Source organism: Ursus americanus, chromosome 6 (genome assembly GCF_024610735.1).
Source record: "Ursus americanus isolate L20-20 chromosome 6, mUrsAme1.1.p, whole genome shotgun sequence".
NCBI classification, from domain to species: Eukaryota; Metazoa; Chordata; class Mammalia; order Carnivora; family Ursidae; genus Ursus; species Ursus americanus.
Genome location: NC_142132.1, coordinates 82789372 through 82816098, shown reverse-complemented (window position 1 = coordinate 82816098; position 26727 = coordinate 82789372). Strand labels below are relative to the sequence as shown.

At 41.2% G+C, this 26727-nt stretch overlaps 1 protein-coding gene and 1 non-coding gene across 2 annotated transcripts in view; both read left to right on the top strand.

The window, feature by feature from the left end:
• RYR2 (ryanodine receptor 2) overlaps window positions 1-26727 on the top strand; it is a 718243-nt gene that overhangs the window by 138131 nt on the left and 553385 nt on the right. The window lies entirely within an intron of this gene.
• Window positions 24059-24191, top strand: LOC123795566 (small nucleolar RNA SNORA2/SNORA34 family). The gene has a single exon (XR_006780541.1). It is a non-coding gene; the product is annotated as a small nucleolar RNA SNORA2/SNORA34 family (small nucleolar RNA).

Here is a 26727-nt window from a genome sequence, read left to right as displayed (position 1 = left end):
CTATGCTGTGGATATAAATATTTTTTCTTCCATATTGTAACTGTTTTTTCTCAGTTGTTGGTTTATCTTTTAACATGACATCTTATGATACAGAGAATTTTACAGTTTTAACAAAGTTAGAATTCTCAGCCTTTTTATGGTTTGTGTTCTTTTACCTAAGAAATTTTTTTATATTCGAAGTCATGAAATTTTGTCTTTTTTTTTTTCTAGGTGTTGCTTTACACAGTTACTCATTGAATTCATCTGAAATTTCTTTTGGAAGTTTATTTTTTCCATATTAATGATACACTGCTGTTCATCTTTACCCCAGTTATCTGTACTTTAGCTCTGACATGTTTCAAGTTTCTCTGTACGTACGGGTCTCATTGGGTCCTTCCAAGTCTGTTCCAGGTCTGTGCCATTATTACATGGTGTCTTTATAATAAGGCTTGATAATAAGTCCTCTCTCTTATTTTTAGCATGTTCTTAACTATTCTGGGCACTTTACATTTTGGTATAGATTTAAGAATCAGCTTGTCAAGGTCTATGAAATACACTGTTGGTATTTTAATTAGAATGTCATTGAATTGATGGTTCAACTTGGGAACAGCTTGTATCTTTAAAATCCTGACTTTTCCATGAAAATCATATCTCTCCATTTATTTTGTTCCCTTTAGTGTGTATCTATCGGGTTTCATAATTCTCTTAATAAGGTCTCCCGCATCTTTTCTTACATTTATTCTTAGATACTTCTTATATTTTTCTGGCTGTTGTAATTTTTTAAAAAGTTTGCATTTACATATTCTGTTTGTTCCTGGTATATAGGAAGCAAATGGATTTTTTTTGTGTGTGTGAACTGATGTGATAATAGCTACTTTACTGAACTCTTACCCAAATAATTTTAAGACTGTAGCCAATCATATTGTCTGTGAACGATGTCTTTTGTAATCCTCATCTGTGTATTTTTTCTTGTCTCATTGTATAGCTTAGATTTTTAGCAGAAAGTTCAGTAGAAGTGGTATAAAGTGGGCATTAACTATGATGTTTGCTCAAGAGTTTTGATAACATTTTCTCATGTTGAGAAAATTCCCATTCATCCCAATTTCACCAAGAGATATTTCTTTTAAATTGGTGCTGAATTTTTTTTTAAACTGCTTTTCTACTTTTATTGATTGACCAAACTTTTCTGTCTCTTAATCTCTTAACTATATATTTCCTAATTATATAATCACCTAATAATATTGAGGCAGGAACTTTCTGGATGAAAAGGACAAGCATAATAAACCAAGCAAGTTCCTGTAAGATACGTTTGTGTAGGTGTGGACCTATCATGGAACTGATGTGGATAGGAGGCAGTGGAAATGGGAGTGGTAGGCGTTGAGCGGAGGGCTGAAAGAGGCGGTGAACTTTTGGAGTTGTAGTTGGGGGAACAGGAAGTAAAATGAATCCTAGCATACACAACTAAGGTTAAAATGACATTTTTAATAGCACTACTTAGTTTTAGGAGTTTAATACAATAGTGTTCCGAAACTGGAGTCTGGGGGCATAGTACAGGAATTCAGGTAGCCGGATTCATCTACAGATATGAGTGTGCAAGGTGGTTGTAGCATAATGGCAAGGCAAGTAGGGAATTAAGGAGGGAACGGTTCAAAAGAGTAGCTGATTTAATCCATCCTGGGTGTGGGATTCCTTTAAGAAGGAAGAGAAGTCGGAACAGGATTGATACTCCTGGACACACTTTTGGTAATGAGGCAGTGGGAAAGATAGAGGGAAGGAGGTTGTTATCTGACGGGGAAGTGAAGGTATAGGATTTAAAAGAGAATTGTTTGCAGGTGTTGATTGAGGAAGTGCATTTCAGAGCTTGTGACAGAGTGGTTTCCAGAGAGCACTGTAGGTGCGTAAGTTATGCAGACTGTCTGCGGATAGAGTGGCCCGCTTGTTGCCATCCGAAATCAATGCTCTTTGATTACCGTAGGTCTATCGAACTTAGGCATTGAGTCTACGCAAGTGTGGAGCTGGTTTTCTGTTGTCGTACAAATGTGTTACCACCTGAACTATGCTGCAGTTTCCTGACATGGAACGTGGCGTTAGGCTGTTTAATCTTCGCATTTTAAAGGAATTGGATTTATAATTGTCCTTATTAAGTATGTTTGGATACATTGTTGACTTATTTTTTTCTGGGGGGTGGTGTTTTTCTTAGAATTCTTTGTGTGCTAGTTTGTATCCCTTTCACATTTATAAATAAGAAGGAACAAAGATTTCAAAGATTTCATTTTCTCAAATCACATTCCACTCTGAGAAGTGTTGACAAATATGAAAAGAGTAGGTTTTCAACTTGGAGGATGGATTTATTCATTACTGGTGTTTTGGAAAGGACCAGTGTCCAGAATTTATTTTGTCATCCACAATTTTTAGGCTCTTGAAAAATTGGAAAAGGATTCAGAAGATCACGATGGAAGGAATGTTTTTTGTTTTTGTTTTTTTTTGAGATATATTTGCTTTTTTTTTTTTTTAAACCCCTGGAGAAATGATAGTTCATGTGTGACTTAAGGAAGGTTTTCAACAAATCGCAAGATTAGAGTTTAACCAAATTCACCAGGTTTTCTATATTTACAGTAAGAATTTAACAAACTTAATTCCAGGCCAATGCCCTAATGATTGTTAGATTAATGCAATTAGGATTAATCCTGTTAACTTGACAAGTGTCAGCCTCATGCCAAATAGTTTGCAAGGTCCTGCAGAGCGTATAAAGTGAAAGTCTGATATGGCTTTTGTCTTCAAGGCATTTTACTTTCACAATAGAAAAATGGATTGGAAAATATAACTACAGAACAGCATAGGATTATGCCACCAATTTTTAGGATTCTTTCGACTCTGTGGATCTATGAGAAATATGTCTGCAAACCTCTCTGATTCATGGGGAAAAAAACCGAATATAAGAGTTCCCTACTAAAAATTAAATGATATATCCGGATCTCCATTATATTAAATTCAAAAATATGCTAATGTGAATTTATTTCAGAAATGTATGTTAATGAGCTGCTTTTTGTTTGTTGCAATAAATGTTTCTATAGCACTCATTCTGTATCTGTACTAAGAAACTGTCATGGGAACCCTGTGAGCTAGGTTTGTTACTATAAGGAAACCAGAGAGTTTAAGTAATTTGCCCAAAGTCACGCAGCAAATGCATACACAGTACAGCTGGGATTTTAATCCTGGGATTCGAGCTCTACAGTGCCTCTTTGTTTTTAGTTTCTTCCATTTTATTCTTTACCACCTATTTTTGGTATTATCTTTTAGTGAGTGAAGTAGATACTCATCAGAAAAAAAGTAGGAAATTCGAAAATTTGGGGGGGATTACTTTTGCCTTTCTGGGCATTTTCTTAATAGTTGCCAGTATGTTGACACTTTGGGTTTATATCCCTTCCACCCCTAGCAAAAACAAAGAAAGAAACCGTGGAAAGCAACAGTTATGTAACGATAATGTCATTTTGAATGCTTATTTCTCTGAATTTGGTTCAGAGGAACCTCGACCCCCCCCCATCAATTGCTAAAATTACACATTCTAAGACTGTCTCTTACAGTGTTTACTCCCTGAACTGATCGCTCATGGGTCTCATCCAGTAAGGAATGTGCTGATGGGGCTGAGATTTCTGTCATTAAGGAATGTCTGGCTTCACAGAGAGTAATCAGTGTAAGCGTCCCTAATCCAGTTATTTCTGTTCCCTCCCACGTGGGTTTTAACGATACAGGATAACATTTGTGGGAAGAGAGTGAGTTTAATCAGAAACATCAGAGTGTCATTTTCTTGAGTTATGTTTTTAAAATAAGTCGGTTTCCGCCGAGAATTGAAAATGACTGGCCCAAGACATGTTTGACCTGAGTCTGTCACTGCCTTCCTTGCTAGCAAGGGAATAAAAGAAATTAGCCTGACTCGATGCCTGTTTACTCCTGCACTCTATTAGTGTCATTCCGAGGTCCTGACACTGCCCTTGCTGTTACTCAGGGTCTCGTTTTCCTGGCAGAACTTGGTCTTGACAGCTGTCTCTTTGCCCCCTTCTAATAGTTCTGGACAGATAGGTTGATTTGTAGCATAAGATGAGTTGCATACTTGGCAGCTGAGACAAAAATAGCTTTGAACTCTCCTTTGTGTTTTTCTGGCTATTAGAGGGAAATTGCAAGCAGACATGGGTAGGATCTTCTTTTCCTAAAAGCTTGATTGCACTAAGTATGAAATTAATGGTTAGTTGATAGGTTTGGTGTTTACAGTAAGTCGGGCAAGCGCCTTCCATAAACCGGCATCAGTTTCCGCCTTACCTGCTGCCCCCCACCCCTCATCAGCCTCTTTATCACCGAGGTTTAAAAGAAGGTCCACTCTTGCATGTGGAATGGTCACTGAATAACGCGCCCTCAGGGCTGCTGACGTTCTCCTCTCTTGTCTGCGTGAGCACTCTGCCACTGGAGTGCGGGAAGCTTTAGGACACGCCTGTGATGTGCTAACACGGTCTGACAGGGGATGGACTGAGAGAGAGAGTATACTCAGAGTGAGTTTGGTGAGCACCGTTAGGTTCTTCCCAGGCTTTTCCATCATGTCTGTGATCGGCTGCTTTGCCTGCCAGGTGACAGAAAGACAGGCAATCAGGATTTGGCTGGATTTTCTCAGAGAAGGCAGCTCCTCAGAATGTGAGTGGAAGCTATAAAACATTGTTAATGCAGAAGTCGCAGAAATAAGACTGACATAGACAAACACTGTAGCAGAAGTCCCAAGAGATACTATTGGTTATGGTGAATTTTATTATATGGGAGGAAAGCTTTTCATCCTAACGTCATCAAGATCCTGTCCCTTATAAACTTGGCATTATAGGATTTTCCTCAAGATAGACGCGTGTGCGATGTCACGGATAATTTCTGTCTGATATTCAGATCTCATTTCTTTGTCACTCATTTCTACTTTCAAGACTTTCTCCCACATGGTTTTGATTCTGAGCCGTTCTGCATCAGGAATAGATTTGTTGATCTCTTAGCATGATTTACATTTTCCCCTAGTCCATTTCCTTTGCAAATGATACACGGAGTTTCCTTTGAAAAAGGTTCCTTTGAAAAAGGACTTGTTGACTAAAAGCTGATTCTGAACAGTATTCATTCAGAAATTTTGAAGATGGCTGTCTTCATCTTTCGAGTGTTGTTTCTACTCAAATTTTACTCTCTGAAATGTGGAGAAGGCAGGAGGATGGCAGGCAGGCGAGGAGGACCATGTTGTGAGTGCTCAACCCTCCTTGAGGAAATGTCTACTATAGGAAGGCCTTTCTAAAGTAACATAATGAAAGTTTTCTTTCTTTCTTTTCTTTCTTTTCTCTCTTCTCTTTCTTCCTCCCCTCCTCCCCTCCTTCCTTCCTCCCTTCCTCCCCTCCTTCTTTTTTTTTCTTTTCTTTTTTTTCTCTTTTCTTCCTTTTTTTTTTTTTTTTAAGATTTTAATTATTTGACAGGGAGAGTCCAAGCAGGGGGAGCCAGAGGGAGGGCGAGAAGCAGGCTCCCCACTGAGCAGGGAGGCTGACTCAGGGCTCCATCCCTGGACCCTGCCACTGTGACCTGAGTGGAAAGGCAGACACTACCTACTGAGCCACATAGACACCTGATGAAAGTTTTCCTTAAAGAGTTTTTCACCACCCTTTTACGCTAATACACCAACTACATTTGCATGTGTATTTAATTATAGTCCACATAGATAATTAATAGGATAGATGTATTTTCATAGGTTGACTTGTATGCTTAATATTGTGCCATACTGTTCATCCCATGATTTAAATCCTCAGTAATATTGTTCGGTGTTAGGTATACCTTAACTTATGAGAATATTCCCCTATTGTGAGTGATTTAGGTCATGTTAACTCTGTAGCTATTTCAAAGATTATTTATTTATTTATTTATTTATTTATTTATTTATTTATTTATTTATTTGACAGAGACAGAGACAGCCAGCGAGAGAGGGAACACAAGCAGGGGAAGTGGGAGAGGAAGAAGCAGGCTCCCAGCGGAGGAGCCTGATGTGGGGCTGGATCCCATAACGCCGGGATCACGCCCTGAGCCGAAGGCAGACGCTTAACGACTGCGCCACCCAGGCGCCCCTCTGTAGCTATTTCAAACAATGCACATTAGTTTATTCAGAAAACCTTTGTTCGAGCAGTCGTCAATCCACTGTTGGACACTTTCCTCAGCATTGTATTTTTATGGATGAAGCCAAATATTTGAAAGATCAGTGGTGATGAATTCTGTGGGAATAGCTTTTATGGGAAAAGTACTTTTTGTGAAATACTTTGTTAGTTTACCCAACTCCATATGATGCTGATCTTTCCTAAATTTTCCTAATACGAACTACGAAAAAATATCTGCTAATAGTATCCAACACTCTAAAAGGTTTCCATGCTGTTTGACTTTGTACGTAATTACAAAAGTATAGTAGTATATTGTTATTTTTCAACTTAGGCTTTTTGAAAATAGCTGAGGTCTAATAGGTTCTAGAACGATTTCAGGATTCCGATTTGCTTGGTGAGGCCCTTGTGGCCGTAGTCAACCGTCCCACCTGGGATGGGCTGAGGTTCGGTTGACCAGTGAGAATTGCAGGGACAAGGTCACGTACAAGGGCACATGGGCTCTATTGCAGCCAGACCCACTGCACCATAGGTGGGCATTTTGGGATGATTTTTAATGTCTTGGTGGACGAAGATATGTGTAGAGTAGCTAAACCTTTCAGAGTTCTCTCTGCTAACCGTTGAGCCAGTGAATAAAACAGGTTGGGAGTTTGTGGACTCCACGATTTGTTCACAATGGTGACACTTCTGAATGTCCAAGACTGTGCTAACATGAGGAGCTGAGTGATTTCCTTTTGTGTGTGGGGGTGCGTGTTTTCTTCAGTAGAAGCACTATGTACTCTATTACATAAGATGTTGAGATGCATATGTGATGTGATTTCTTTTGAAAAATTCTTGAACAATACAGTGGTTGAACTAGAAGTGTGCATGCTTCTTGAGATGCCATGTATATAATATGTATGTTAGAAATATGTATTGTAGGGGCGCCTGGGTAGCGCAGTCATTAAGCATCTGCCTTCGGCTCAGGGCGTGATCCCGGCATTCCGGGATCGAGTCCCACATCGGGCTCCTCCGCTGGGAGCCTGCTTCTTCCTCTCCCACTCCCCCTGCTTGTGTTCCCTCTCTTGCTGGCTGTCTCTCTGTCACGTAAATAAATAAAATCTTTTTTTAAAAAAGAAATATGTATTATATATCCTATATATATGTATATGCCTATATGATATATATATTTCTATATATTATATATATAATATATATATTTTTTCTAGCATTTTGTTGGGCAGATAGGATTTTGGAAAATGCCATCATCTTAAATTTTTATTTTATGTGGTAAATGAGAAGAATCTTTAGAAGTTACATATAATATATGTGCATATGTGTTTACATACATGAAAGCTTTGTTCTCTTACTCTAGTTTTGCTATAGTGTAAAATCAGTATCCATATTATTTTCCTTTGGGAAGTATGAATCCAATGAATTGCCAAGTACCAGAGATGGGAGAGGTGATACACCTGAAACGTACTTAGGATTTTAGAAGGATTCTTTCCATCTCTTAATTCCTAACGGTATTTTTAAAATCAGAAATTTAACATGTAGAAAATTTGAAAAGTATAAACATGTGCAGAAGAAGATAAAAACTGCTTGTAATCTTGCTACCCGGGGATAAACTGCTGTTAATATATTTAATGTATTTTATTCCATTCTTTTTTGTATATGTCTATGTTTATATTCTTTTTCTTTCCTTTTTATATCACTCTATTTGTTTCATCATGGTAAGTGTACTCTTTCATCCCCGTCCCCTCTTTCCCCCTTGCCCACACCCCACGGGTACCCCTGGTAGCCACCAGTGTGTGCTCTATAGTTAAGAGTCTGCTTCTTTTTCTATTTTCCTTTGCTAGTTTGTTTTGTTTCTTAAATTCCACATATGAGTGAAATCGTGTGCTATTTGTCTTTTTCTGACTGACTTGTTTTGCTTAGCATTATTTTCTTTAGCGCCCCCATGTTGTTGCAAATGGCAAGATTGCATTCTTAGGGCTGAACAATAGTGCATTGTATAGCTACACCACACCTTATCCATTCGTCCGCTGAGGGACACTGGGGCTGCTTCCACAGTCTGGCTCTTGAAATAATATTGCAATAATGATAGGGGTGCATGTATCCCTTTGAATTAGTGCTTTTGTGATTTTTTTTTTTTTGGTAAATACCCAATAGTGTGATTTAAGGTAGTTTTAGTTTTAATTTTTTTTTTTAAGATTTTGTTTAGTTTAGAGAAAGAGAGAGCTTGAGCAGGGGGAGGGGCAGAGGAAGAGGCAGAGAATCTCAAGCGGACTCCATGCTGAGTGCCAAGCCCAATGCAGGGCTCAGTCTCATGACCCTGAGATCACGACCTGAGCCGAAACTAGGAGTCAGACACCCCTCTAGTTTTAATCTTTTGAGGAATCTCCGTACTGTTTCACAGTCGCTGCACCAGTGTGCATTCCCACCAACAGAGCATGAGGGTTCCTTTTTCTCCACATCCTCACCAACATCTGTTGTTTCTTTGATTAGTCATTCTGACAGGTGTGAGGTTATATCTCATTGGAGGTTTGATTTGCATTTCCCTGATGATGAGTGATGTTGAACATCTTGTCCTGTGTCTGCTGGCCATCTGGATGTGTTCTCTGAGAAGTGTCTGTTCATGTCTTCTCCCCATTTTTTAAATTGGATTATTTGTTTTTTGGATTGAGTTGTAACAGTTCTCTATATATTTTGGATATTAACCCCTTATCAGGTATCATTTGCAAGCATGCTCCCATGCAGTAGGTTGCATTGTAGCTTTGTTGATTGTTTTTCTTCACTGTGCAGAAACTTTTCATTTTGATGAAGTCCCAATAGTTTATTTTTGCTTTTATTTCCCTTGCCTCAGGAGACCTACCTAGAAAAATGTTGTTGTGGCTGATGTCAGGAAGATTACTGCCTGTGCTCTCCTCTAGGATTTTTATGGTTTCAGGTCTCACATTTAGGTCCTTAATCCATTTTGAGTTTATTTTTATGTGTGCTGTCAGAAAGTGGTCCAGTTTCATTCTTTTGAATGTAGCTGTCCAGTTTTCCGAGCACCGTTTGAAGAGACCGTCCTTTTCACATTGCATATTCTTGCCTCCTTAGTCAAAGATTAATTGACCATATAATTGTGGATGTATTTCTGGGTTTTCTGGTCTATTTCATTGATCTATGTGTCTGTTTTTATGCCAGTTCTGTACTGTTTTAATTACTACCACTTTGTAATATAACTTGAAATCTGGAATTATGATGCCTCCAGCTTTTTCTTTTTCAAGGTTGTTTTAGCTATCTGGGGTCTTTTGTAATCCATACAAATTTCAGGATTATTTGTCTTACCTCTGTGAAAAATGCTGTTGGTATGTTGATAGGGGTTGCATTTAATGTGTAGACTGCTTTGGGTACGGTGGATGTTTTAACCGTATTTGTTCTTCCAGCCCATGAGCATGGGGTGTCTTTCCATTTCTTTGCATCTTCTTTTTTTTTTTCTTTCTTTTTTTAAAAGATTTTATTTATTTGAGAGAGTGAGAGCACAAGAGCAGGGGGAGGGAGAAGCAGGCTCCCCACTGAGCAGGGAACTTGATGATGCGGGTCTCAATCCCAGGACCCTGGGATCATGACCTGAGCTGAAGGCAGATGCCTAACTGACTGAGGCACCCAGGCACCCTGCATCTTCTTTTCTTTATTAAAAAAAAAAAAAATTAGGAGTCATCTTATCCATATAATGCATGTCTTGTTTTCCCCCCCACTTTTTATATCATTATCATCTCTACTAATAAACTCTCTGTAAATATAATTTTTAGCATGGCTGTATTACTGTCTTCTGGCCTGTGTCTTGAGGCTGCCTGTGTTTTCCTTCTGAATGCTGGGGATTCTGTTTCACATCACTCTTTTCTTGGATACCATTTTTCTCTGCGTGCCCACCCTTGAATAACAGAGCCAATTTTTTTAAACAACTATCTCTTTATGCTTGAATGCTCCTAAAACCTCTTCTCTGGTCTGGAGGTCAAGTGGAGATGCCTAGCCCTGGCTGATATCTGACGTTGAGCTTGTGTGGCTCTGGGGCTGATCTTGGACTGAGTCAGCATTTCCTCTTGATCCTCCTATGAAGGTAGAACCCTGTAACCATGATTTTCTGCTGGCCTTGTGTCCTGAGGCAAATGGACTCCCCCAGTCCCTGTTCCTGCTGGGTTTGCCGTACCGGGTGCAAAGAGGTTCCACCTGCTAGCCTGGAGCTGTGTGGAAGGAACTGTTCCCACCATGTTTTGTTTCTGTTTTTTTTTAAAGATTTCTTTATTTATTTTAGAGCATGAGAAGGAGGGGCAGAGGGCGAGGGAGAGAGAATCCCAAGCAGACTCCCCACTAAGGGCAGGGCCCAATGTGGGGCTTGATCTCATGACCCTGAGATCACAAGCTGAGCTGAAACTAAGAGTCGGATGCTTAACCGACCGAGCCGCCGAGGTGCCCCTGGTCCCCCCACTTCTGAAAGCAGACTCTGGGGCCAGGAGTCCAGCACTATCCCTTGGGGAGGCAGGAGGGGGCCACCCGGGCCAAAGGTGGGGATAATTCCACAGAGCCTGGTAACTACTTACTTCATTTTCCTCGTTTTTAGTGGTGGTCTGTCTTGGCAGCCTTTATGTGTTGTCATGGATATTTCTGTTGGAAACTGTGGGAGAACAAATGAAGCTGAGTGAGTTGGCTCCCATCGCAACAGAGGCGTACATGCTGGGGGGAGGGTCTGATTGAGCTCCGTGTCCTTCTCACTCAGCCTTGGCCCTGGACACTGCCGAGGCTCTCAGATGGCATTCCTGGATGAAGACCAGACTGGGATGAGTGTGCCTTTCTTCCCTGTTGGAATAGGGCATAGAAACTTTGTCTTTTCTGTAGATCACACAGTTCTAGGCTCAGCACAGCACCCCCATGGTTTCTAGTGTGTGGTGCTGCCATCCCATGGCATGGATTCGGGAGCTTGGGCCATGCCCACACTTCGCTTTGACCATATCTGTACAACTAATCACTTTACTTGGCAATGATTGTAGAGACACTACAGTTTGTAGGGATTGGTAATGCTGTTTGAGTCCTCCTTTTTGGCATGATCATTTTCCCCAGATAATCCTGATATTTTTTCAGAGTTAATATTCTTTCAGGCAGAGAAATGAAGCCTATGCCTAGGCTTCCCAGAGTTCTCATAGCTAGTGCGGGGTGCAGTTGGGATGAAAAGCTGGTTTTCCCTGTACCAAGTCTGGTGTTCTGTCTACCGTTGTACCAATTCTTGAACCAAATCACTGAACCATTCGTTTCGTTTTCTGGAAGGCAGTTTCATTGCAATGGATTTATTCTTTGCTTTATCATTTATCCACTTGACAGGTCTCTGAACCATGATTGCCCCACTTTTAAGAAATACCAATGTCACGCTTGATTTACCTGAATGCCAAAGTGCTTCTGTGTGTATTGAATAATTGCGGTGTGTGTTTAAGGATTATTCTTCGTGACTCACCCTCCGCCCTTAATTTCCCTCTGGTTAGCATGATTTATTACTCCTGAGGATGGTTGATAAGTAGGATACTCACTGGAGGGAAGTGTCACCTTTTAAGTGGGACGTACTTAGGATAAAGTTGATGATCGAAACAAATGAAGTTAATTAGGTGGGAGGAATTAAATAGATAAACAAGATATTTGCAGTCAGATTTGCAAAGAGCTAATAAAGGTATCTACTAATTTTATGATCGTGCCATTTTAAATCGGTTTGGCAGGTGACCAAGCATTAAAAACAATTGCAGACACCTGTCTTGTTTCTGTTTCTTGCAGTTTTTTTTCTTGTTTACAAAGAGTATTCTATGATAAAAGTTCAGAGAGTGTTAAAATGATACAGAAAAAACTAAGCTCACTCTTAATCTGATAATCCAGAGAGAAGTACCTCCCGTGTTTTTTTTTTTTATATTATATGTAACAATTTTTTTTTTCTCTGTTAAAACTGCATTGTGGACATGTCTCCTGGCTGGACATTAATAACATCATTTATCCACCCCCGTTTGTAATGGCTTCAGGGTATTCTATTGTATCTGTCCTCTCATTAATGAACATTTAAGCTTTTCCAATTTTTCACCTTTATTTATAAGTAATGTTACAGAGAATATCCTGTTACATGTACTTACCTTTGTGAATTTACTAAATTCGTAAGAAAGTTTTCTAGAAATAACATTGTTAGACCGAAGGTACACACATTTTAGTCTTTTGAAACATTTTGCTAAAAAAAGTAACAGTGTGCACTTCCAGCGGTGGAAAATAATGCTCATTTCCCTGCGTGTTAACCACCATTGGTTAGTACTAATCCTTTTCACTTGGCAGCCTGATGGGTTAAAAAAAAGAACCCAGAACTTGATTGGTTTATTCTCATAGTTTTGTATTTCAGTAGTGAGGTCGAACTCTCTCTCTCTAGTTGAGAGTGTTGCTTCTTCTGTGAATTTTCTCCTTCATAGTCTTTGCCTGTGTTTTTCTGTTGGGAAGCTCTTCTTCTCCATGTGTGGAGCTGTTTATACGATAAGAGTATTTACTCTCAGTGATTTGTATCTGACCGCTTTTTCCAGGCTGTCATTTACCTTAATTGGGCTTGTGGTGCTCTTAACCACATGTTTCTCTCTTCTTGTCTAGGCTTCATTAATATAGTTTGTCCTTTCCCCAGTTTTTAGGACTTATGTGAGAACTAGGAACTAGATTATGTTCTCATAGAAAGGGCATCTTGGAGCACATGTCTAGCTAGGAGTTTGACGTTGACATTAGAAATTTGCAAGGTCTTGAGCAGGAAAAAGAAAATGGCCCAAGGAATGTGCTCCTCTCATGAGATGATGTCAGCCTGGAGAAGGTGAGGATCCACGTGGTTTAAATTCATTCTGTTCAGTAAACAAGAAATGGCAACTTAATTCCGACACCCATGGTACCTTCATTTGGCTCAAGAATTGAACCAGCAATCCCAGGGTAAAGCAACCTTGAGGTTTTTTTCCCGGCCAGAGTCATTTGAAAAACTTCCCAGGAGGAAGATCTTAGCATTGGAAGAATCTGAGTGAACTCCTGCGTTCTCCTTGTTTAAGTGCACATGAAAAGGTTGTGTGTCTCATTCATCACCCTCCCGGGCCAGAGGTCCGACTGGTTTCCTAGGCACTTGTAAGTCTATGCTTAAAAAAGAACAGCACTCTTAAAATCCGGTCTAAGTAATTAAAACTAAGCTGACATCTCTCACAAGTTACTGTCTTGTCATGTCTTCCCACCTGCACTTTCTTTAATCTCGTTTTAGGTCCCACTGTTGGTCAAGTCATGATTAATTCTTTAGTATTTTTTAGTTGTCCTGATGGTATTTAACATTTTTTAGTTTTAAAATATCTTCTGGGTGTTTCTGCATGTATTGTATAAAAATGTAACTGGAAGTTAATAAATGAGATGACTATTTCTCATTGTCATTCTTTTCCCTTCAGAGTTACTGTATTATTTGTATTTTAAATTTTTTTTCATGTGAATAAAGTCAAAACCAGAGAGAGAATATATGCCACATTTTATCTTATTTATTTTTAAAGATTTTATTTATTTGAGAGAGAGAGAGGTGCACATGAGCTGGGGAGAGGGGCAGAGGGAGAGGGACAAGGAGACTCCCCACTGAGCAGGGAGCCTGATGTGGGACTCGATCCCAGGACCCTGGATCATGACCTGAACCAGAGGCAGATGCTTAACCATGTGAGCCACGCTGGTGCCCCTAGATTTTAAATTTGGAAATGAAATAGCCAAGGCTCAGCTCAACTCCAGCCTCACAGTGATTTTTGATATTTCATATGGGTACAAGGCAGAAGCATATTTAGTACAGAAAACCAACACGTGTTTTAGAGTCTTGCAGAATGCTATATTTGCAGGTTCTAAGCTCTTTAAATATTGATTAGTAGTGGTATGACTCTGTGGGTTGTTACACCTTGTTTTCAGGGTGTATATTATCATTCTTTTCTAGAACAAGCGAAGGCGCTCTAAATGAGGATTGTTTTCATCGGTGGTCCTGGAATCCTATGGAGTATGTGTCTTCACGTAGTGATACGTACAAATTTCCCTGTATTATTTCCCATTTCTTTCTTTTCTCCTTGTAACTCAGGGTTCCGGCTCAGTGGTCATCACTGTAAACGTATTAAAATACTTCTATTGTATTCACACACAAATGAAGGGAGAAAACAGACTAGGTTTTGAAGACCAGTAGAGAGCGGTTTCCTAGTCGTGTAACCTTGGGAAATGATTATATTCTCATCTGTCTACTGCAGACCCGTGTTGCCAGACTTTCATATTTTAATGGATTAACATTTTAGTAGAAGTATGGACTGAACTTGACAGGTTATTTGTTGAAAGTTCTCCAAATATTTTCTATTATAATCTAGAAGTTCTATCCTTAAAGTTGTGTTAGGTCACAAAGTTTAAGGAATTACAAATATAGAACTGTCCAGTATCACCTCATGCTAGTATCACTAATGGTCCAGTTTGTGCAAGTTAATTTGAAGTTTAGGGAAGTCTAAATAAAAAATATGTAGTGAAAGGACATGTTATCGTTCTCAATCTAAATCCTGTAATGACATATGGAATGAAAAATATTTGTCCAAAGGACCTCTTGCCTTCAAATTAGCCTCAGTTGTGGTTTTTGAAGACTTTTTGGGTTCATAGCTGAATTTTCGGATCCACATGACCTCTGAAGCTCTGAATCCAGTGTACTCCACCTACTTATCTCTTTGAGTAGGTGCATTGAAGGCCTGCCACGCTCCGCCTTGAATATTGGATTTTAAAACAAAAGTTTCTATGCTTTTAAAAAAAATCAATAGAATCATATTTTAGGGACCTAAAATAAAACCTAGAAAAATGAAAATTCTTCGCCTTATGGTAGGTGTTAAATGATTGTATCTTTTGAAAACTGTAATGTATTCAGTATGTTTATATAGATAATGCGATTGAAAGCGTTCAGTATAGAGCGCGGTGTACCCTGTGCTTAGTGAATGGTTAGCACAGTGCCCTCCACATGTAAGTATTCAGTTAATGTTTAAATGAATGACTGTCCCCCAGATCTTTCCAGGCTGCCTAGAATTCCAGCTACTGGACAGTATAGTCTTTGCTCTCTGATAAGAACTAGGATTCTCACACAGTGGTGGGGGCTGGTGAGAAAAGTCGTTCTGGACCTCTTCCCTGGGGAAAGCTTCTCCAATGGGGACCTTGACTTCTAGGTCACTGAACTTCCTGGGTGGAAAAGGGGCCTCCAAAAGGGCGATGAGGTTGGCTCAGCTGTCCCAGTTCTGATATGTGGAATTTACTTGGTTTTTCTTTCAGAGAAGTCCTTTATGATACTTGTTTTCTTCCTCTGCCCTGTATAATGCTAGTTCCTGGTGACATTACTACAAGAACTTCTTTCTCCTCTTGGTGAGTCGGGCTTCAGGGGACTCGTTGATCTACTTGTCCTCTTGATGTTAGAGTCTAAAAGACTTTTTCTAAAGATCCTGGATGGGAAGTGAGATGGACCTAAAGTGACCATAGGGATATTTGGGAATGTTTAGTTTGGATAGCAGCTAGTTGTTACCAAGGGCTTTAGGTGGTGGTTAAAAGTGGAGAGTCTGCGGTCAGTGGGCCTGGCTTTGACTCCTGGCTGCATCCCACTTACTAGCCCTCCGACCCTGGCCTTGAAGTTGTCTGTGCCTCCGTTTTCTCCTCTGTCACACTGGGACAATGATAGATAGCACCTACTTCGCCAGATTGCGTAGTACTTAAGCGGAGGCTGGGACAGTCTAAGAGCCAGCTCCGTAAGTGTTAATGGTGGTGATGATGACCCAGTGGGTGCAGTTTGCAAGGTGCCCTGCTGGCGTAGTGGGCTAGCTGTGTCCGGTGACTAAATGGGAGCCACGGCTGCTGACCCCCCTCCTGCCCCCCAGAGGGGACCATCCTTTCTCACGTACCCCGAGTCCCCAGTGGGAGAGAGCAGTGATTTGCACTTAGGATTTGTGGTCCCCATACGCAGGCTTTGCTGTATTTTTTGGCTCCAAGGGCTTATTGCCGTGGGCGTTCAGGATGTGAAATAATAGTTAATGGAGACAAGGGGATTAATGGCAAAATTTAAAATCACTTAGTGACTAATACCTTAGTGGCCTATGAGATCTGTATCTTGATATGCAGGGTGGCTCTCCTATTAACATTTCTAAGCTGTTTAGAAATCGGCTGGATACACATTCATTTGTCATCTCTATCAGTAGGGTTTAATAATTCCTTGTCATTTCTGGAAAGATAAATCAGATTATAGATTATTAAGGGTTATTTTTCATGTTGATGGTGGATAAACATGAAGACGAGTCCTTGGTGGATGGAGGCTGACTTACCGATTATGATCACAGGATTAATGAGGCCACTCAGATACTTCTCAGAGGTTCTTTCTAGTGTTACTGGGGGTGGATCCAGGAATACTATTAACTATGATTCTGTACTGATTATTGAACATCTGCTACCCACACGAGCTTCCCAGAGGAGGTATTTGATAGTTGAGGAAGTGCAGTCTGGGAGAGGTCGAACAACTGACCCAAGATGTTACCAGTTTCAACTCCAAGCTTGTTTTCATACTTTGCAAATCAAGGCTCTTGACACAATTGACTACTTAAAAAAAAAAATTAACTCTGTTAAAATCTAGCCTTCCATAGGAGTCCGTTCACCGTGGCAAATTTGGCATTTGAGTCCTAGAGTCCAATTCTGAGCTATGGGGGATTAAATTAAATAATGTATATCAAATATCTAGGGGGGGACCTGCCGCATAGTCAGTGCTTTATCTTCCCCTCGGCCTCTAGCGCTGGGTGGGGCTCCTGTTGAACCTTTTGAGGTCTGCTGGAATATAGGAACCAAGAGAGCAAGCTGAGAGCAAACAGGCCTAGGTGTTAATATGGCGCCCTCTAACTTTGGGCTGTAGACCATGTGGGGGGATTTTGGTTGCAAACAAGAGACCCTTATTTCTAATTGCCTTGTACCAAAGTGAGTTTCTTCACTGAAGTCTGGAGGTGGAGCCTTTCCAGAACTGGCTGTTCCAGGTGATACATCTGTCTTCTCTGCTACAGTTGGTGTTAATCCATCTCTTAACTCCTAGCAAGATGGCGGAAGGACTTCTCGGCATCAGGCAGATGTGGCACTGTCCAGAGGAAGAGACCAGTCCATTTCTCCTGGGGGCTGTTTCCTAGTAGAAAGGAAAACTTTTCCAGAAACCAGGCTTCTCTTGTGTCTCAGTAACTAGAGTTTGGTAAAATGCCCGTTTCTGAAATAATTGCTAACGAAGTGAAAATAGCCTTCCCTTGGAGCGCATGGCTTTGTGGGGGAGGAACGTGGGTAGCTGCACAAAACTGAGATCCTGTTAGACAGGAAGGAGCGAGAGGATGCTAATCTCCTCTCCAAGTCTCGATCTCCTTACACGTAAATGAGGGAGGCGACCGGTGGTCAAGCAAGATAGGCACCGAAGACTAGCATCAGAACAAGGGATGATCATGCATTTGAAGGTGCAGGGGACCATGTTCCAGCCTCTGCTTAGGCTTACTGACTGAAAGCTGTTCAGTTTTAAGCAATCTTGAGCTCCCTTTTCCCCCATTCTTCAACAGCTGTCTTTTGAGAGGCTGCCATGTGGTGGGCATCGTGCTGGGAACCACACAGCACCTTCCTGTCCCATATGTATGTATGTGTGTGCATACTAGCAGCTAGAGTTATATGTTTCACAGTACGTATGATGGATTAGTGAACACCTGTTGTGCCCTACCCTCTATTATACGTGCATTGTATGTATTCATGGGGCTCGCAACAGCGTCTCAGAGCAGTGTTTCCCCATTGAGGAAATGCATGTAGGAATGTTAAGTGAATATTATCAAGTGCTGGCTGGGGTCAAAACTCCTTGTTCCGAAGGAGTCCTGCAGGTCAAAGTCAACTTGTCTCTTTCATTAATAGACGTTGGGAATCTGTCTGGTTCCCTGGAAAGCTGATAGCTAAACTATTTCATGTATTTATGTTCTTTAAGATCTGTAACTTTTCTGTTAATGTGAATTTATTATTACGGTTAGGAATAGACTTGAGTGAAACACTGATTTGATGAAACCCCACACCAGCTAATCTATGCTTTTGCTTATTTAAGACATTAAATTTAGTTTGTGAAATATACCAGCAGCAGAGTGATTTTTCTGAGGAAAGCAGTCCGTATTAGAAATAGCGATTTGGTTAACTTTGTGTGGGTCACAAGCATGACATTTCTAACACAGCGTACTTCCTAGGAATCAAGATTGTAAGGAAAGATTGGATTTTAAAAGTGAAAGGCCTGAAAATACTGGGAAATTTCAGGACATCTCAAACCTTTGGCTAATTGCACCAATATTTGATTTAGTCACAAGTACTGCCAGTTTTCCAAGAAGAAAATTCTTTCACCATTTGCCTGATTAGGTACATATTCAGAGGTCGAATTAGTAATTGGGTTCTTATCTGTTTCTGGATTTAAAGCATATCTAAAGCATCTGTGTGATTTCACAAGAAAGGAGATGTTTTTATCTCTTTATCCCGCGTCTCACTGAAGTGACATTTTCTGGGGGGTGGCCAGCACACACATGTTGTTTTGTATTGTTTTGTTTTGTTTCCCCCCACGACAGAGGGTCACCTAGGGGGAATGGTGTGTTGACATTTTCCATTTTGTCAATGGTATCATAGTCTTTTTACTTTTTTGAAAAGTGAATTCAGAGCAGGTCGAAGGTGCCAGAACAGACAGACCCTGCTAGGCTTTAGTAAGGAAGATGGGCTTATTCTAAGTGGCTGGGAAACCACTGGGGAGTTTTAAGATTTCTTTATGTATTTATTTGCCAGAGAGAGAGAGCGTGAGCACATGCATGCGTGCAAGCATACAAGCAGGCAGAGGGAGTAACAGACTCACTGCTGAGCAGGGAGCTTGATGCAGGACTTGATCGCAGAACCCTGAGATCATGACCTGAGCCAAAGGCAGATGCTTCACCGACTGAGCCACCCAGGAGTCCCGGTATCATGGTTTTTCAGTGTAATGGTTAGTGACCCTGGTTAATTTTTTTTTTTTTGGAAGACACACATTTGGAATGTTAAGGAACAGCTTCGTCCAGAGCAGATGGTGTGTGAGGCTTGAGAATAACCATTGGCAGGTACTATGGAGGGAGCCAGTGGGCTCCGGGAAGACTTCTGTGCCTGTTTTATCCTGGGAATATTGCATTTGTGTGATGCTTTGTATCCTCTTTCAGACATATGAAAATGGAGGCTTGGGGCCAGTGTTGGGGATACGTTGGCATATAATAAATGGGCCAGAGAGAAGCTCTCAGTGTTGTATCTTCAGACATACTCTAAACGTATTGCGTTGGGCCAGCCACAGTTGTATCTTTTTGCTGTTACTGTCCTCTCTTTTCCTCGGATTTTTGCTTATATATTGGAAAGAAACGTCTTTCCTCTTCCTTGAGGTTTTCAGTCTATGTTTAAGGTTTTGACAATACCTGTGATGTAGGTAGACGCCAGCTGGGGAAAAAATTTTAGTAGCCCAGTAGCAACGACGTTTCCCGACCTGAACTTGTGTTTCTTCTTCATATTATTGTTTTAAGGGTAAATGTGAGATCCGGTTTGCCCTAAGTTAATTTAGAGACACTGTGCTTTTCTAAAAATGAGGTGCTTCCCCAGGCTTCCCGCTGAGCAGTGGTCCTCTTGTAGAGCGAGTCGACCCCTAAAGATAACATGTGGCCTGAACACCAGTGCTGGTGACTCAGAGCCGATTACCGGTGCTCTGTATGGCTCTGGGATCGGCAGGGAGGCCCTCGTGTTCCCCAGGTTGGGCAGAACCATTCAGTTACTAATGAGATGAAAGGTCTCCGACAACCCAGTTAGCATTTTAGCCGTAGGCCTGTTTGGTCAGTTAAAATGCACTCTGGTGCCTCAAGTAGCAGAATTTTCTTTTCTCCTATTTTATTTGAGTGCATGGAAGAGGGAGAGAAGGAACTGGTCGTGGGTGGTAGAAAACCCTGAGCAGAAAGGATGCATAGGTTTTCTTCCATCACCCAGACACATTTGACCACAGCTTAGGTTGGTCTCAATCGTTCTATCGTCAGGCAGATGCATGCACGTCACAAATCTGGAGACCAGGCGGTAGGCAATGACTGACATGAAGAGCAACAAGAAACACAAAGATCTCTGGTGCAGGTGCCACGTGGTGTGTGCTCAGGGAGTCTTCTCTGCTTGGGAGGCAGAACTGCTGTTCCAGACGGCCGTGCCCACGGTGGGCCCACTGACCCCTTTTCCTACAGTATCTCCAGTTTAGTTTGTCCATCATTCTTGGTGCCCACTGTACACATGTTAGAACCTATCATGGATGAGTACTTTCTTTCAAGTCTTGTGGGACAAGATAATAATAGTAATAATGAGGAAAATGGTAATCTATGTAGTGGTACTAAAATTTACTTAGTTTATTGTGTCCAGGCACTGTTCTAAGGCCTTTACAAATAGTAGTAATCACATGAGTTACTATTATCTCCATTTTACAGGTGAGGAAACTGAGACCCAGCAAAGTTAAGAATTTTACCCAAACTTCTAGCTGGCAGAGAGGGTTTCAAATATTGCATCCTAGTTTTTAAAATAGTTTTTATTGATTTAGAGAGAGCAAGTGCGAGCAGGGGGAGGGGCAAAGGAAGAAGGGCGGGGAGAGAGAGAATCTCAAGCAGACTTCCCACTGAGTACAGAGCCCATCGCGGGGCTTGATCTCACAACCTTGAGATCACGACCTGAGCCAAAACCAAGAGTTGGGTGCTTAACTGGCTGAGCCACCCAGGTGCCCCTTACATTCCAGTTTTAGATTCTCTACTTTTAACCACTGGACTGTGTTTCCAAAGGCTAGATTTTGTTTGCGTCTTCTTGGGAGCTGGTACTGTTTCAGTATCTCTGGGCAGGCCCAGCCAATTGCACCCATTTTCTTGCTTGGGTTTTGAAGAATGTGGGAAATAAAAGAATAGAGCACATGAAGGATTATGACATCACTTTTATTACCGATTCGGTGGCCCATTCTTGTGGACAGCCGGTTCCCAAGAGAAGGAGAGCATACCTACTTATTCCTGGGTTTACCGGTCTGCTAGGTTAAGCCATCTCCTGGGGGTGCAGGGGAGGAAGGGACACAGAGGCCTGAGAGAATCCTTCCTGTTGGAAACCAGGGATGGGGAAAAGGGGCTCCCTCCGCACTTCAGCATTAGGAGTTCATCAAGTCTGGAATCTAGGTAAAAGTTAGCAGTCCTGTTACAGGGGTTGCCATGATGTTTGTAATACTTTTGTGGTTTGGTGGAAAAATTGCATGGTGGTATAAATATAGTTGGAATCCTCCTGAGTTTGTATTAAATTACTGCATATTTCACCTCTCCCTGATTTCTGGAACTCCAGGTGTATCCTTCTGGACCCATGTACTTTTGTTTCCTTTCTGTGTCCTTGAAGTGCTTTGTCTTTTCCCTTCTGTTTTCAAAGCCGTTGCTTACCTGTTTTTTGTTTTGTTTTGTTTTTACTGACAATGTGACCACTTCTTATGCCTTAGAAGGCATGATTGTCTTAGTGAATGTTTTGTGATATAAATAGTAATTCTATTCATTTAGAAAAGCACCTCAGATCTCAAAGCAGTATGGAGAGCTTAGGAACAGTGTCTAATAGATGGTTGTGAGAGATAACTTAGTAGATCATTAGACTTTACCTTGTTCCCTATTGCAATAACCATTTAGGAGTATCTAAAATTGTGGCACGTGGGTGGCTTCTTCCGCTCAGGTCATGACCCCAGCATCCTGGTATCAAGCCCCACATTTGGCTCTCTGTTCAGAGGGGAGTCTGCTTCTCCCTCTCCCCCTCCTCCCACTCATTCTTGCTCCCTCGTGCTCTCTCTCTCTCTCTGCCTCTCTGAAATAAATAAAATTTAAAAAAAATGCCAGTGCTAGTTTGCAGTATAGGCAAGAAAGGATTAGTGGTGAAATTTGTGTGTGTGTGTGTGTGTTTTAAAGATTTATTTGAGAGCGAGAGAGCACAAGCAGGGAGAGCAGCAGAGGGAGACTGAGAATCAGACTCTCTGCTGAGCAGGGACCCTGATGTGGGGCTCAAACCCAGGACCCTGGAATCATGACCTGATCTGAAGGCAGATGCTTTACCGACTGAGTCCCCTGGGCACCCTGAAATCTGTGGTTCTTGAGACTGACAGGACAGCGTTGGAGGCCAGATGCTCCGTGGTAGGTGCCCTCTGGAATGGGGTGGGGGAGGCACGTATGTCACATACTGTTTAATAATAATTATGCAGAAGTAGTAAGGACTTGTGCTGTCCAAAATTTATATAAAATGTTCTCTAAAACACATGACGCGTGCTCTTCCTTTTCATGGTTTTTGAATGCTCTTTGGCGTAGAGCTTGAACGAGAAGCCTGCAGTGATGTGAAGGAAATGGGGAAGAGAGAACAGCGTTAGTTAACACGTATTACATTTCACAGTGTGCCTCGGACTGCTGGTCCCTTTAATCACGGCTTCCGTAGTTCCGTTGTATTCTTCACCATTTACAGACTCGGAATCTCAGACTTTCGGTAGTGAAGCTAGTTCCCCATGGTCCTGCAGGTGATCGCCAGGCTTGGGTGGCCTGGGTGTGAGCACGCTAGGACCTCCTCAAGGGAGTTGAATGTGCTTGTATCCTCCGCTGAGGCACCCTGGGCCCAGCCTGCTTGCCTGGGGCTGGGGAGGTGGCATTTTATGCCAGTTTGGTTCACTTCTTAAGTTTCATACTCTGAGAGGTTCTCATTGGCACTTGGTGCTCAAAACACAGTGAAATAAAACCCAGGAGGCTTTGGACGGAAATTCACCATTGCTCCAAATGTAGACTGAAGTGGCCCGGCGCACCTTGGTGGGTTCTAGACGTGACGAGATGCCCCACCAGCCCTGCCTCTGCTCCTGGGCAGGTGAAGACCTTGTGTGTTGGCTTGTCTAGAAAAACACCAGCCTAGGAAGACAGTCTTCCTTGTATTTTTTTTTTTAATGGAGCTCTGCCTTCTGCCTTGACTGCCACCTAGATGTCTTCCTTATGTCATCCTATCTTGTTGTTAATCTGAAAGGTGAATAAAATGTCGAACTATTACATTACCCTAAGGAAAATAACGAATTAATTAGAAAAAGCAACTATCTTTTATTTATACTGGAGGAAATACTGAGTGGAGAAAAAACAAACTTAAACTGTGGCTAACATAGAGAGGGCAAATGTCCCCCTAGTGATCGTTCCAATACTTTAAAAAAAAATAAATATTTCTAATATTATCCATAAGGCTATTTGGTTTATTTAAAAGACAATGTTGACTTTAATCTCTCTTCTACATGTGAGTTATAGGAGTTTCAGACTTGCTACCAAGTCATTTATGCCAAATACCTTTAGAAAAATGAAAAACAACAGCCAGCAATCACTTAAAATGAATAGTAAAGTCTCCCAACATTATGTTAATTTTTTTACCAAATGGGAAATTTCCCAGAATTTAAGGAATCGTCCTTGACAGTAGACACCTAATTCAGTTTTTAAAAAACATGTTTATCTGTTAACCAACTATAGATTTGGTTCTGCCCCTGATAGATGGCTTAATAGAAGTCGTTTGTGTACTGGGATGTTTGTTTTTAAAATGATACTCCTAAAACTGTGACTAGTTGTAATTTGAAGTCTAGTTAAACCCGTGGTAATTTTAAGAGCATGATTTTAGCGTAATGAGTGAGGATCATGAGATTTGTTTATGTAGGTGATTGTTCTGTCTGTGAGCAGCTTTATATCATGAAAATCAAAGAACTGGATATTTTTATTTTTTGCATCATATTTTCCTGTTTATTTTTTAAGCCAGTTAAATGCTTCCTGAACAGAGGTGTGTGAAGTGAATTAGAGCTTCTTAAACTGTCGTCAACGTAGGCCCCGAATCAAGACCTGTGGTTTGCTGTAGCTGTTGGTTTCAAACAGGAGCCAAGACTGATGTGTTTCTGTGGTCTGTTAGCCATTCAGCAACCCGGTGGGAGTGGCTTGTTCAATTGGAAGAACATAGTTTATGGAAAGCAAACAAAAACTTCGTCAACCACGGTAGTTCATGTTGATTAGATGTATGTGGATCTGTAATGGAGAGCCCAGTTTTAGCATCAGCAGCACCTATGGTTTATTAAAAACTTAGCATACCTTTCCTGTATTTTGTTTTACCCACATAAATTCCCTTGAACCCTGAAACTTGGTTAATCTCTCCACAGTACTGGTTATGAATACAGAAGATGCTTTTACATGTTCCCCAGTGAAAGGAGATGTGTACGGCGTTAGAAGACCCATAGTCAGGCACTCTGGACCTGACTGCCCTATTAGGAGGCTTATGTCCTCAAGTCTGCAGTCATGGCCTAAGTAGGTCACTGTGTGTTGTCAAGCCTTTTCCACCTCCCCACACCCTCCCACCCAATCCTACTCTACTTTGGTTTTTCAAGGAGTCACCATGAGTACTGATTTTCTTTGCTGTGGATCAGGGTGGTGATGGACAAATCACTTAGCGTCTCTGGGCTTCGGGGCTTTTTCTCTGAGGGGAAGGAGGCCTGTTTTCCCCCACTAGATGCCCGATAAGATGAGGTCTTTTCACTACTGACCCAGTGTTCTGTAGCTCATTTCTGATAAATTGACGTTTTTCTAGTTTTAGATCGCAGCTCCTGTAGTCTACACGATGATGTCTTATCCGATTGGGCTGCTTTAACAGAGCACCATAGACTGGGTGGCTTATAAGTCCCACGACGTATTGCTTACAGTTCTGGAGGCTGGAGTCTGAGGTCAGGGTGCCGGCATGGTTGGGTGGGGGCTGTCTTCTGGGTCACAGACTTCTCACTCTGTCCTCACATGGTGGAAGGGCCAGGGAGCCTTGTGGGGTCTCTTTTACAAGGACACGAACACCATTCATGAGGTCTTCATGTTCATGACCTAAGCACCTCCCAAAGCACCCCCCCCCCCCCGCACCATCGCTTGGGCATTAGGATTCCAACGTGTGAATCTTGGGGGATTCAAGCATTTAGACCATAGCATCTTAGAAAATGTGAACAGAGGAGAGAAAGTTTTGGGTGCTAGAGTGATAGGAAATTATGCTTGAATGTACTTCAACACTGAAGACATTTTTGTTCACGGCATCATCCACAGGATGTTTCAGATACCACACATAAGTGATATTTTTATCAGCTTTGCAGAGTAGGATAGGATATTTGCGGAGAAATCTGGGAGCCTATGGGGAAGAATGTGAAGATTAAAGAAACACCAGTTTCTGGTTAGGGCATATTTGTTAAGAGGAAATACCCTGAGATAATTTCTGTATTCTCATGAAAATTGTAAATTACTGTTTGGTAAGGGTCTCCAATTCATTTCAGTGCCCAAAAGTTTTTAATTCTGTGAGAACACATGACTGAATTGGAACTTAGACTGTTTTTAGAGGTTCGCAGATTGCTTTATCCATCTTGAAATTCCTCCTTTTGCAACCTTAAACCTATCAGTTGAACAGAATTGTTTGTTGTTTTGGAGAGAGAAGTTTATGGTATAAATGATCCTTTTAGGTATTTAGGTAGCTTTTTCTTTTTCTCTTGGTCTTATCTAGTAATTTGTTATTAGTGTTAATGGACCCTTTTTCTGGTGACTTTTTATACTCTGTTTCCATTGGGTGAATTTCTGAATAATGTTCTCTGTATTTTTATGCATGTGTCATGGCTGGAACATGCATTATTCAAGTGTAATGGCTATTAGTCTTGCCATTCCCAGCTTGGTGGTCTTATACTTGTTATTTTTGTTGTTTATATGTCCCTGGGAGTGTTTCTTAGGATACACCCTTTTTAATGTAACTTGTTTAGAAATTCTGAAAATCAAAGCACCCATTTAAATACAGCTCTCCTAACCGTTCATAATATCAACTGTAAGAATGTATGTTGGTAAGCATGTTATCTACCAGAGAGTTGGGTATTCAGTTGTTTTTAAGGTATTAGTAGTGCTCTACAGAGACTGTAGACCTTTGCTTTAGTCCTCTAGCTAGAACCCCGGGTCATGTATCCTACTGGACAGTTCCATGTGGTTCTCCCACTTGGATAATCACCAGCAAAGTACGAAAAGATGAGAAACTTCCTGAAGTTTCTTTTAGAAGAAGTTCTAAGTAAACTGACGTCTGTAGGAACAACGGCTTTGTGCTCCTACCTTCAAGGTCCCCAGAGACTTTTCACCTTCTAGGAGGAAGATGCTCTCATCTACTAAAATTTTGCCCTGCCTTCTTTCGACAGGAAGACCTACCTCCTGCCCTCTGATGAAGCTGATCCTATAATCTCCAAATCCTTGCTTTTTTCCAGGACATTATATAACCCAAGCCCTACCAGCTACAGCAAACAAATAATTAAAATTAAAACAAACAAACAAACCATGGTGCCCATTTTTTCTTAATTGATTGTGATGGGTTACGCTTCAATTCTGTCTTTGACATTTTGTTATTTTGTATGCAGAAGATTTGGTGTTAATTCTTTATTTGAATTACTTTATAAATCATTACGTTTGCTGAGAGTGACAGAGTACTGAATTTAGTCCATAAA